This window comes from Melanostigma gelatinosum (assembly GCF_949748355.1).
Source record: "Melanostigma gelatinosum genome assembly, chromosome: 4".
Lineage (NCBI taxonomy): Eukaryota > Metazoa > Chordata > Actinopteri > Perciformes > Zoarcidae > Melanostigma > Melanostigma gelatinosum.
In genome coordinates this window covers 12,682,117-12,694,421 of record NC_136637.1, presented here as the reverse complement: position 1 = coordinate 12,694,421, position 12,305 = coordinate 12,682,117, and the positions used below count along the sequence as shown (strand labels likewise).

The following is a 12,305-nucleotide window of genomic DNA, read 5'->3' as shown; positions in this document are numbered from 1 at the left end:
TGGTGGCGCCAGAGGTCCCCCCCCCAAAGTGATTTAAATGCATCCCGAGGAGGACATGACTGTTTGTATCACCTTCTTGTGGCAAAAAGTCAGGAGATCACCAAAGTCATTTGGATTTATTGTATGGGGGCCATGAATGTCGGTAGAAAATGTTGTGCCAGTCCATCTCGAACATGTTGATATATTTCACAGGACAAGTGAAAAGTAGGGGGCAATCATCCTCTGGCAACCAATAATGTCTGGACAGAATTTCATGGCGAGATAGTTTTTTAGATATTTCAGTCTGGCCCAAAGTGGTGGACACGCAGGTTGGGAACCATCTAGACACACAGACCAACAGTTTTCTTATTACTTCAACATATCCACAGAGAGGGCACTGAAACGTTACAGATAATTGATTCTGAGATCTTGCTGTTTAAAACGTTTTGTTCTATTTGTTACCTTTCCCTTATTATATCAACTGGCTGTCACGACTCAAATATTCAAAGACTACTTTTTCTTTTTTAAAGCCCTGGTTGCGTTTGAATATCTCATCAACCACAGGAGGACACTATTGAGCATTGAAGTCCAGAGAATGCCTGTGTGCATTTTCTATTGTTGTGTCTATTGTTTCCTTCAGGAAGGATCATGTGAATGGAAGCACAATGTACCTGAATTTTCTCAAAACATCACCAAAATCAAGAGCTGTTTAACAAGGGATTTTAACAGCTCAGAGATGAATCATTCATGCAAAGAAATAGATGTACATGTGATAGTTGTGATCAGTCATACAAATGTACTTTAGAGGAATATGTCAGAGATCCTGAATGGGCAGACATTAGTTTTCTTGAGAAATAGACCAGACATATTTTTTTTGACAAATGTTTTTTATTGTCTTTTCCACAATACACAAACACAAGACAGAACAAGGCACATCAAAAGGTACACATAGGCACTTGGAGATATTTCAAATAAAGATATTAATGGCATGTTTGACATATGTCCTGCCACTCTTCTGCAGTGATTTCTTCATTTAGGTCTGAACACCATGCTAGCCTTTTGTCATCTGAGGATTCTTTTGCTGCAGCTATGATAGTCTGATACAACTTTGAGATCAGTCCAGCTGGTCCATAATGGTTTAAAGCTATCTTTTCTAAAGAACTTATAGAGGGGAGATTTACAGAGTTCTGTGTCTTTGTTATGAAGCTTCTAATCTGGAGATACTTGAAAAAATGTTTCGTAGCGATGCTAAACTTTAGCTTGGTCTCATTAAAACTTAAGAGTATTTGTATCACAATCATATAAATCTGTGGAGGCTTCAAATAAGCCAAGTTGGCTTTCTGTCTCTTCCTGCACTGTGATTCATTTATTTCTGTTATGTTTGATTATTTTAAATTTTGTTGTTTGAATTGTGCAAAATAAATAACTCTAACTGTAATAACTGAACAGGAACTGAACAGTTAGAGATCAATAATGTTCATAACTTAATGGCTGACGACCATTATCCTATGGTTTGAACTGTTGTGATCTACAAGAGGAGATGGACATTTGCGACTGTAAGTGAGGATCGGGAAAGCTCCTTGGGATCACTGTGGAGAACTGTATCCCGCGTGTGCGTGAGCTGCTGTAGACTGTTGCTGCTGTTTCTTCTGTGCCCTGCCTGCCATCCATTACCCATCTTCCCCTCACTTTCCCCTCTGAATATGCCTTGGATTCCTGAGTACTGAGAAACGTGCACGTGCTTTTTTGTTTATTGCTTGTGTGAACAAGTGAAGCGGCCATCACAGTTTTTAGGCCTCTACGCTCCCAAACCACGACTCAGGCCTGCAACGAGGGTTTTCTGTTACTCTGATTGTGTGTGTGGGACTGTGGGTGCACAGTATATTGATGATGACCGCATGTAATAAATGCCAAACTGTTTTTCTAATGCCTTTGAAGTATATTTGATGTGTTAAAGTCAATCACATTCATGTTTTGATAAGAGCTGGTTAAAAGGGGTAAAATACACTTAAAACACAAGATAAAAGGACTTATTAAGAGGCACAGACCTTTTATTTACTTAATTCTATTGGAGGCACCGCCAGTTATTTTAGTTTTCAGAATAAAGGAACAAAAGTTGTAAGAATAAGTTTATTCATGTGTAAGAACAGGTAATCGCGCCATTAAGATTAAAACTGTACCCAGGACCCGGCCCATAGTACTACTACAACCGAGCAGATTCACATAATACTATATCGCTACATGGGACGGGTGTTGCACTTCATATCATCTATTTACTAGTTTTTGTCAAAACAGCTTCAATGACTAAATCAAATATTTGATGAATAAATAAATAAATTGGGGGTGCTTGAACCCGGTTGGGATGTAGAAGGGGGTGCGTGGCCTAAAAAGTTTGGGAATCGCTGTTCTAGAGCAAAACCACCGTTAAGCATGTCACCTTCCTGTTCTGCATCATCTTTGTATTTAGCTGTTAAATGTCCTTGTTTTTCTTATATGTCGCTTGTTTATTGTATATATTTCATATGTGTGTATGTACGGTGAGAGTAATGTGTAATGTGGAGGCTTAATCTCAACCCCACAGAGAGAAAGCCGGAGCACGTGTGTCTGCTTTGTGCCGTCGACACACGCTGCAATAAGAACGCTACCAAAACTGGTTTACAATTATAAGGAATTTAATTCCACTGATGCAAGTACGATTACAGTTAAACATTGGAGTACATACTCCTATGAAATATTAAAACAATAAAACCCCATTTGCAAAAAACTCTACTCAGCTCCTCAGGTATAAAACACGTCTGTCCTCTGCGAGCATTTACGGGAGAGAGAAAAAGGCTTTAAATTAAACCACCCACATCTGTTCGAAACACCTCCTCTTCCGTTTATCCCGATTCCTATTGGCTAACTTCCAGGAGTGTATTCTGCAACTTGGCAGAAGCTTCATGTCTTTTAGCTACTATTCCTACATCACTTTATGTTTATCTTAATTATGCATTCCCAAAACCCTTATGATTATGACTAATTATGAATTATTAATTATGAATTATGAAACACTTTTATTATATCTACTAACTACAGTTTTTTGCTCAAATTTCTTACAGTAACCGTAGTGAAATTCCATGTATGCGCATGCATACATGGCCAATAAAGCTGATTCTGATTCTGATTCTGATCTCTCTGCTCATCTGGTTGTTCACCATCACATAACAACATGTCAATATCCTGTTCACCTTCAGCCTCAGTTTCTGCCTCACACAGTGCACTTTTCTCACACATGTCAATGGCCATTAAATCAGCTTCATCATAATCATTCTCATCCATTGTTGCATCCTCATCATCATCAGGAAGTGTTGGGTCACATAGCTCAGCCTCGTCTCTGATAGTTATGTCACGGTATTGTGGATGAATGTGTTTGAGTTTATGCAGCGCCTGCACTAGTTTAGACCAGGTGACAGTCTGGAACAGCTGATGACCTCTGTAAAACAATTGTCTCTTCAGTTTCACTCATGACCTGGGACTCACTTCTCAGTCTGGGTAACGCTTCAACTGTTCAACCTCAGACGGGACACAAATCACGTTACCATGTATTGATCTCTGTCTTCCTTTGGGACACACACATGTGACAACACATTTGTGGGCATCACACTCACAACATGTTATCTTTGTGCTTGCTCAAATGCACATGTAGCGCAGACGGACACCAATTCCATACAGCACTAAACAACGAAAATAAACATTATTTTCGGTACAGTACACACACATTAAATGATCTCGAACATGAAGGATAACAGAATCTATAACTGTAGGATTGTCTTAAAATGCTAAACATTATTAGCCTTGCAGTTCTCTCCTGAACGCTTAGTCACTTGAAAAGAAGGATTTCACATCCTGCTTCGCTCTTCACATCGCGCGAACACATTGGTGGGCATCACACTCACAACATGTTATCTTTGTGCTTGCTCAAATGCACATGTAGCGCAGACGGACACCAATTCCATACAGCACTAAACAACGAAAATAAACATTATTAGCCTTGCAGTTCTCTCCTGAACGCTTAGTCACTTGAAAAGAAGGATTTCACATCCTGCTTCGCTCTTCACATCGCGCGAACACATTGGTGGGCATCACACTCACAACATGTTATCTTTGTGCTTGCTCAAATGCACATGTAGCGCAGACGGACACCAATTCCATACAGCACTAAACAACGAAAATAAACATTATTAGCCTTGCAGTTCTCTCCTGAACGCTTAGTCACTTGAAAAGAAGGATTTCACATCCTGCTTCGCTCTTCACATCGCGCGAACACATTGGTGGGCATCACACTCACAACATGTTATCTTTGTGCTTGCTCAAATGCACATGTAGCGCAGACGGACACCAATTCCATACAGCACTAAACAACGAAAATAAACATTATTAGCCTTGCAGTTCTCTCCTGAACGCTTAGTCACTTGAAAAGAAGGATTTCACATCCTGCTTCGCTCTTCAAATCGCGCGAACACATTGGTGGGTATCACCGTACACCTCTACAACTGCTATTCCCAGTCCAACGACAACGGTGCCAACAAACACTGCTGCTGTCAGTAGACCTTTGGCACAGCGATACCACCAACTTCTGGTCTGAGTCTCAGCAGCTGGAGCCGGCAAGGGGTGCTCGACATCATTCACCTTTAGCTGCCGCTGTTCAAGGTCTTTCATTCGGATCAACATGACATACTTGTCACGCTCAGCCACCTTTAGCCGCTGTTCAAGGTCTTTCATTCGGATCAACATGACATACTTGTCACGCTCAGCCACCTTTAGCCGCTGTTCAAGGTCTTTCATTTGGTCTTTCATTTCAACTTTTAGCTCCTGCTTAAAGTAATTCAGATGGGCCAACCTGACATAAGCGTTATGCTCAGCCACCTTTGGCTGCAGTTCAATGTCATTATTTTGGGTCGACTCGACATCATTTTCATGCTCTTCCACCTTTGACTGCAGTTCAATGTCAGTATTTTGGGTCGACTCGACATCATTTTCATGCTCTTCCACCTTTGGCTGCAGTTCAATGTCATTATTTTGGGTCGACTCGACATCATTTTCATGCTCTTCCACCTTTGACTGCAGTTCAATGTCAGTATTTTGGGTCGACTCAACATCATTTTCATGCTCTTCCATCTTTGGCTGCAGTTCAATGTCATTATTTTGGGTCGACTCGACATCATTTTCATGCTCTGCCACCTTTGACTGCAGTTCAATGTCATTATTTTGGGTCGACTCGACATCATTTTCATGCTCTTCCATCTTTGGCTGCAGTTCAATGTCATTATTTTGGGTCGACTCGACATCATTTTCATGCTCTGCCACCTTTGGCTGCAGTTCAATGTCATTATTTTGGGTCGACTCGACATCATTTTCATGCTCTTCCACCTTTGACTGCAGTTCAATGTCAGTATTTTGGGTCGACTCGACATCATTTTCATGCTCTTCCACCTTTGACTGCAGTTCAATGTCATTATTTTGGGTCGACTCGACATCATTTTCATGCTCTTCCACCTTTGACTGCAGTTCAATGTCAGTATTTTGGGTCGACTCAACATCATTTTCATGCTCTTCCACCTTTGGCTGCAGTTCAATGTCATTATTTTGGGTCGACTCGACATCATTTTCATGCTCTTCCACCTTTAGCTGCTGTTCAGGGTCAATGCTTATAGTCTCGACATCATTGCGACGCATAAACCTCCTTAGGCGCTTCCAAAGTTTCATTGTTGTCTGAAATATATGTGTCTCGATATAAATAAATGTGTATGTATTTATCTCTCTTACTTCCACTGTGCTGGTGTCTCTTGAAAGTACTCAACAACTGTTTGGAGAAGTAAAGTGTGGGGTACATATAGAGTTCCTTTGCCTTTGATGACATATATTTGTGACGTCATGGCATTCTAGCATCTGTTTGTGAACCCACGTCATTTGTGAATTCGATCTTGAGAATCGTGTGTGACGTCATTCTGTGCGCGCCAGCTGTGGCCGTTTGGAAACCGAATTCGTCACCGCGGCTGCGACGAGGCTGTCCCATTTAGAAGACTCCTTCCAATGTATAAATACAGAAATTAATAAATAAAAGAATAAATACATGATGAAATATAATACAGAACTAATTAAATGCTGAAATGTATTCCTTCATTTATTTATTTCTGTATTTCTGTGTCCGTATGTTAGTGAGGTAGGCGGTCCGAACCTCATTCTTAAGCAGGATTGGTCGAGTAGGGGAGCAAGACAGAAGCAACCGATTCCTAGCAGATCAACCCTGTGGACGACGTCAAAAAACTATCTAGCAGCACGCATGGCTTCGACCTGCTGCGGGATGTGGCTGACCAGCGTGAGAACTGTGAGTTTCTTCTGTTTAAACGTATAAGCAGCATAACAACAGCAGTTGTTTAACTAAATACTGTTGGTCAAAGTGCCAATATACTCTATCAAACTGAACTATGCAGCCATGCGGCGTTCACTGCTTTGTTATTTTTTGTGCAGCACCCAGGCACCCAGTGGACGCTAGGTTTCTGCAGGGAACACTTTTCCATGCTAAATCCCTTGTGTAGACTAAATTACTATCGCCGGTGATGAGTGATTTATTTATTCATGCTGTGCGGCAGATCGCCTTCCTGTAAAGTGTGCGATGATATCGTTAGCCAACATGTTGCTTCTGCAACGTCCTTATTCTGTTGTACTGATTATAGCTTATCCTCTTCACTTGATTCTAGCCGAGGTTTCAAGACCGTTTGGTCCATACATTGGAGGGAGAAGGACGACAAGGAGGCGAAGTGTTGCTGCGCCTGCACAGCTTCATTCGTACACTCACTCTTTCTGTTGTATTGAGGACAAACCGATAGACTTGCTGCTGCAGGACTAGGGGGAAAACGTCTTACATTCCAAGGTAAGTCAGGCATCATGATGGACAGACGTATTTTTCTTGAATCAAGTTACCTTTCAAAAGCATTAAACGTTATTGCAAGTTAGATCGGTTGTTTGTATTATTATCTTCTATTTTCAGGTAGTCATACAGATCCAGATGACTTTAGATAGATAGATAGGCTTTATTTCAGACTCGGGGTCCATACAGACAGATGCATAAAAAGACAAACAATGAAAGTACCTTGGCCTAGCGATGCCTTACAAAGAGACCGCTGTACCAATGTCACCACAGCTGGGACTGGTAGCGTGTGGTGCTAAACCTTATGTTGGTTAAAACAAGTATGATCCCATTTACAGAGTCATTCAGTCGACAGATGAATTTGTACATGAGATTTCATAAAACTGTTTGGAAAGTGTTGACTCGTGCAGCCACAAACATTTCACCAGCACTGCTCCATCTCGGTCTCTTTAACAGTATTCTCATGGCGTCATTGTACGCTACTTGAAGTCTCTGTAAACTCTTTTTTGTAGTTTGACCACAAGTGTGCAGAGTAGAGTACAATATGCTCTGAACAGAGACATCTTCACTCCATCTGTACACAGACCAAACTTGCGTGAGAGACTGTTTGCTTGTGCATACATCATACCACATTGCCTGGAAATGTCGTTATCATCAGACATGTGTTCTGTTAAAAAATGACCAAGATATTTGACTTCACTACAGACACCAAGATTATTGTCAGACAATTTGAAGTCAGGGAAGTTTAGACATTTGTCCTCTTTAGTTGGACAGATCAGGATAGCACTCTTACTGGCGTTGTATTTGATGTTCCACACCATACACAGTACATATAGTGAGGAGCTGCTGAAGACCAGCGCTAGAAGGACTAAAGATCACCAGATCATCTGCACACATGATGTGATAAACCAGAATATTTCCAATCATGCACCCAGTAGTACAGGCTTTCAGTTGCTTGGACAGATCATCAATATACAGATTAAACAGAATTGGGGACAAAATTCCCCCTTGTCTGACACCATTGCTAACCCCAAATGAATGAATGAATGAATTTTATTTATATTGCACTTTTCACAGACATAATATCACAAAGTGCTTAACAGAGCAGACATTTAAAAGCATAAAAAAACACAATGTGACCCAAGGGTCAATAAATTATATACACAGAGAAAAATAAAAAATAAAGTGTAAAATAAAAATGTAAAACATATTTTAAGAGCAGGTCTAGGAAATGGGGCTGACACACGTTTACCCCATTTTACTTGCATACTCGGGTGCGCATACCAGTAAGCCAGAATTCTCACAATGTATGTGGGGACACTTCTTTGGCTCAGTTAAAAAAATGATTTACTATGATTAACACGATCAAAAGCTTTGGAGGCATCAATAAAACACATCAAAACTGATGAGTTTTGACCTCTGTATTTGTTTACAATTTCCTTCAAGGCATATATACACAAGTCAGTGCCATGTTTGGCTTTAAAGCCGAACTGGTTAATTAGAGATTTTAGAATTCGAGAATTTATTTTAGAGTCCCATCAAAAACTCAGACAAGGGGGAGGATTTGAGTTGCTCAAAATCTCTGGAACAACACGGTCGCCAACTGATCATCATACCATGTCCCAATGAGGGTTACCATGTGAGTCATTTGAAAGATCCACAAACACAGATTGGTCATGCTACAATTTTCATCCGACCACTCCAAAGAAACCTGAATCTGGAACCCTGTAAGAACCTCACTTTGAAACCCCATATGAAAATGGCAAGAGTATGAACATTTACACAAGTATAGCTTGTGGTACATTTTAAAATGATCTTGTTTACAGGCACGTCAACCAGAATGCAGTAATGAGCGAGTTGGACCACCTCAGAAATGTGTGACGTGTGGAGAGGAGTTCCCTTTTTCAAGAATCAAGACTCTCAGTGATGAGTGCGTGAGGTATTGCTCTACAGAACTAAAACGTCACATTTGTCAAGTAGTCGTGCAGCAGACATTAAGCATTAGGCTCTGGAGTCTGCCAAAAGATGTAAAGCATGTTGAATTGTAGTACCAGGAGGAACTCTTCTTTTTGAGGGAGAACAAGATCATCTGACTCCCTCCACTTGGCATTACCTCTTGGAGAGTGACTTCTTTGTTGTTCCTGGCCGAATGATTGGTCATTCATTCCTCCATGCCTTGGAGGACTCAGCCCAGCTATCCTGCATGTGCTCTTTGGTGGATCCCCAGAAGAAGCCACAATAGATATTAAGGACTGTCCTGACGACATCTGTGAGACAATCAAAGTGGGACAATACATTTTTCCAGTAAGATTTTAATGATAAAAATTCGGGGCAAGGACAATAAAATGAATACCTGATGTCAGAAATGTTTCTCAGATATTTATAACACCACAATCACATAATTTACTAATTTAAACCAGCAGGGGGTGCTGAAGCAATATTAAAACCATAAACGTAAGTCCATTTCTTTAAAACATGTAATTATAGTGAAGGATGTCATCATGTAAAATGTGTTTTTAGAATGTGCCCTCCCCTGATTGGTCTAGACTCCAGAGTGTAAAAGGGCTGACAACACTATGACGGAAGTATGTGATGTGGCAATGAGCCAGTGTGAGCACCAGTACTCGGTACCGAGTTGACGATACCGTGGTGACGCCGACTCGCGAGGAACCTGGGTGCGACCCTGGACGACCAACTGTCGTTCTCAGCAAACATTGCATCGGTTACACGCTCCTGCAGATTCCTGCTCTACAACATCAGGAGGATTCGCCCCTTCCTCACTGATGAGACGGCGCAGGTGCTCATCCGGGCTCTTGTCATCTCTCGCCTGGACTACTGCAACTCACTACTTGCCGGCGCCCCGGCGTCGGCCATCAGACCTCTGGAGCTTGTCCAGAAAGCTGCAGCTCGCCTGGTGTTCAATCGCCCCAAGTTCTCCCACACAACTTGCCTTCTCCGTTCTCTACACTGGCTCCCTGTAAGAGCTCGCATCCAGTTTAAGACTGTGGTGCTAGCCTACAGGGCAGGGAAAGGAACAGCTCCTTCCTATCTCCAGGCCATGGTCAAGCCCTACACCCCCGCCCGACCACTTCGCTCTGCTACCTCGGGGCGACTGGTTGCCCCCTCGCTCGGAGGTCCCTGCAGCCGATCGACCCGGTCGCGGCTGTTTTCTGTCCTGGCCCCTCAGTGGTGGAATGAACTCCCCACTGACGTCAGGACGGCAGAGTCGCTGCCCATCTTTCGGCGCAGGCTGAAAACTCACGTCTTCAAGAAGGCCTACCCGTAGCCTTCCGCTTAGCACTTACTTAGCATCTATTGTATTCTTACTTATTGTTGGAATGCTTAACAGCATTCCAACAATAAGCAGTGCAGTTTAAATGCTTTCGGGCTTCAACATTTTTCAGACAGATAGTCTCCCATTTCTTAATTTTCAGCAATTCTTTCACAATTAATTTCAGCTTTCAGCATTCCAACGCATTTTCAGCAGGAAATGCATTTTCTAGTTTAATAATTTATCTTTTTTTCTGAACTTATTAACAATATCCCTATGTTTACAAAAAAATAATATTAATTAATGTCACTATTTTCTGAGAAGTTCACAAAAAGAAAAATATGAGGCTTTTTCTCTACAATCAACGCCAACATTTTAAAAATAGCTTTAGTTACAATTAACTACCCAACATCATGCAGTTAATGTGTTCCACCTGTACCATCTGCATCAAAAATAATGATCTATGCATGCATAATGAGCTTGTAAGTGTTTTTTTATTGGGTTTTTTTGTAAAGAAATATATACATTTTCAACTTTTACTGAATACTTATTTCATCGCAGGTGGAAAGCAAACATTTAAATGCAGTGTAATTAGTAAAAGCCTGTAAAGTGCAGTTTCCTTCCTCCTCTTTAGTCGTACTAAATGGTAGTCTGCATTAAAAGTTAATTCATTTGTATCCTAATTTTAGCTTTTATAACATATAAATCAAAAGAAGAATCTTAAGCAATTTAAAACAAGTGGTAGGTATTGTACCATGCACTTTCTGCATCATTGAGAGTGAGGTTTTCTAAACTTGAGTATCTGAATGAATTTATTATAACCTCTAACACCACAGGTTGATCTTGCTGTTTAAAATATCAAAGGTTTCATCTGAAAGGAAGGCAGCACGTCTTTTTTAAAGCCCTGGTTGCGTTTGAATATCTCATCAACCACAGGAGGACACTATTGAGCATTGAAGTCCAGAGAATGCCTGTGTGCATTTTCTATTGTTGTGTCTATTGTTTCCTTCAGGAAGGATCATGTGAATGGAAGCACAATGTACCTGAATTTTCTCAAAACATCACCAAAATCAAGAGCTGTTTAACAAGGGATTTTAACAGCTCAGAGATGAATCATTCATGCAAAGAAATAGATGTACATGTGATAGTTGTGATCAGTCATACAAATGTACTTTAGAGGAATATGTCAGAGATCCTGAATGGGGCGACACTAGTTTTCTTGAGAAATAGACCAGACATATTTTTTTTGACAAATGTTTTTTATTGTCTTTTCCACAATACACAAGGCACATCAAAAGGTACACATAGGCACTTGGAGATATTTCAAATAAAGATATTAATGGCATGTTTGACATATGTCCTGCCACTCTTCTACAGTGATTTCTTCATTTAGGTCTGAACACCATGCTAGCCTTTTGTCATCTGAGGATTCTTTTGCTGCAGCTATGATAGTCTGATACAACTTTGAGATCAGTCCAGCTGGTCCATAATGGTTTAAAGCTATCTTTTCTAAAGAACTTATAGAGGGGAGATTTACAGAGTTCTGTGTCTTTGTTATGAAGCTTCTAATCTGGAGATACTTGAAAAAATGTTTCGTAGCGATGCTAAACTTTAGCTTGGTCTCATTAAAACTTAAGAGTATTTGTATCACAATCATATAAATCTGTGGAGGCTTCAAATAAGCCAAGTTGGCTTTCTGTCTCTTCCTGCACTGTGATTCATTTATTTCTGTTATGTTTGATTATTTTAAATTTTGTTGTTTGAATTGTGCAAAATAAATAACTCTAACTGTAATAACTGAACAGGAACTGAACAGTTAGAGATCAATAATGTTCATAACTTAATGGCTGACGACCAGTTATCCTATGGTTTGAACTGTTGTGATCTACAAGAGGAGATGGACATTTGCGACTGTAAGTGAGGATCGGGAAAGCTCCTTGGGATCACTGTGGAGAACTGTATCCCGCGTGTGCGTGAGCTGCTGTAGACTGTTGCTGCTGTTTCTTCTGCGCCCTGCCTGCCATCCATTACCCATCTTCCCCTCACTTTCCCCTCTGAATATGCCTTGGATTCCTGAGTACTGAGAAACGTGCACGTGCTTTTTTGTTTATTGCTTGTGTGAACAAGTGAAGCGGCCATCACAGT

At 40.9% G+C, this 12,305-nt stretch overlaps 1 long non-coding RNA gene across 1 annotated transcript; it reads left to right on the top strand.

Moving 5' to 3' along the window:
* Positions 1–6,260: 6,260 nt before the first annotated feature.
* LOC306776323 lies at positions 6,261–9,255 on the top strand. The gene is made up of 3 exons (XR_013771909.1): positions 6,261–6,346; positions 6,720–6,892; positions 8,716–9,255. It is a non-coding gene; the product is annotated as an uncharacterized lncRNA (long non-coding RNA).
* The last annotated feature ends 3,050 nt before the right edge of the window (positions 9,256–12,305 follow it).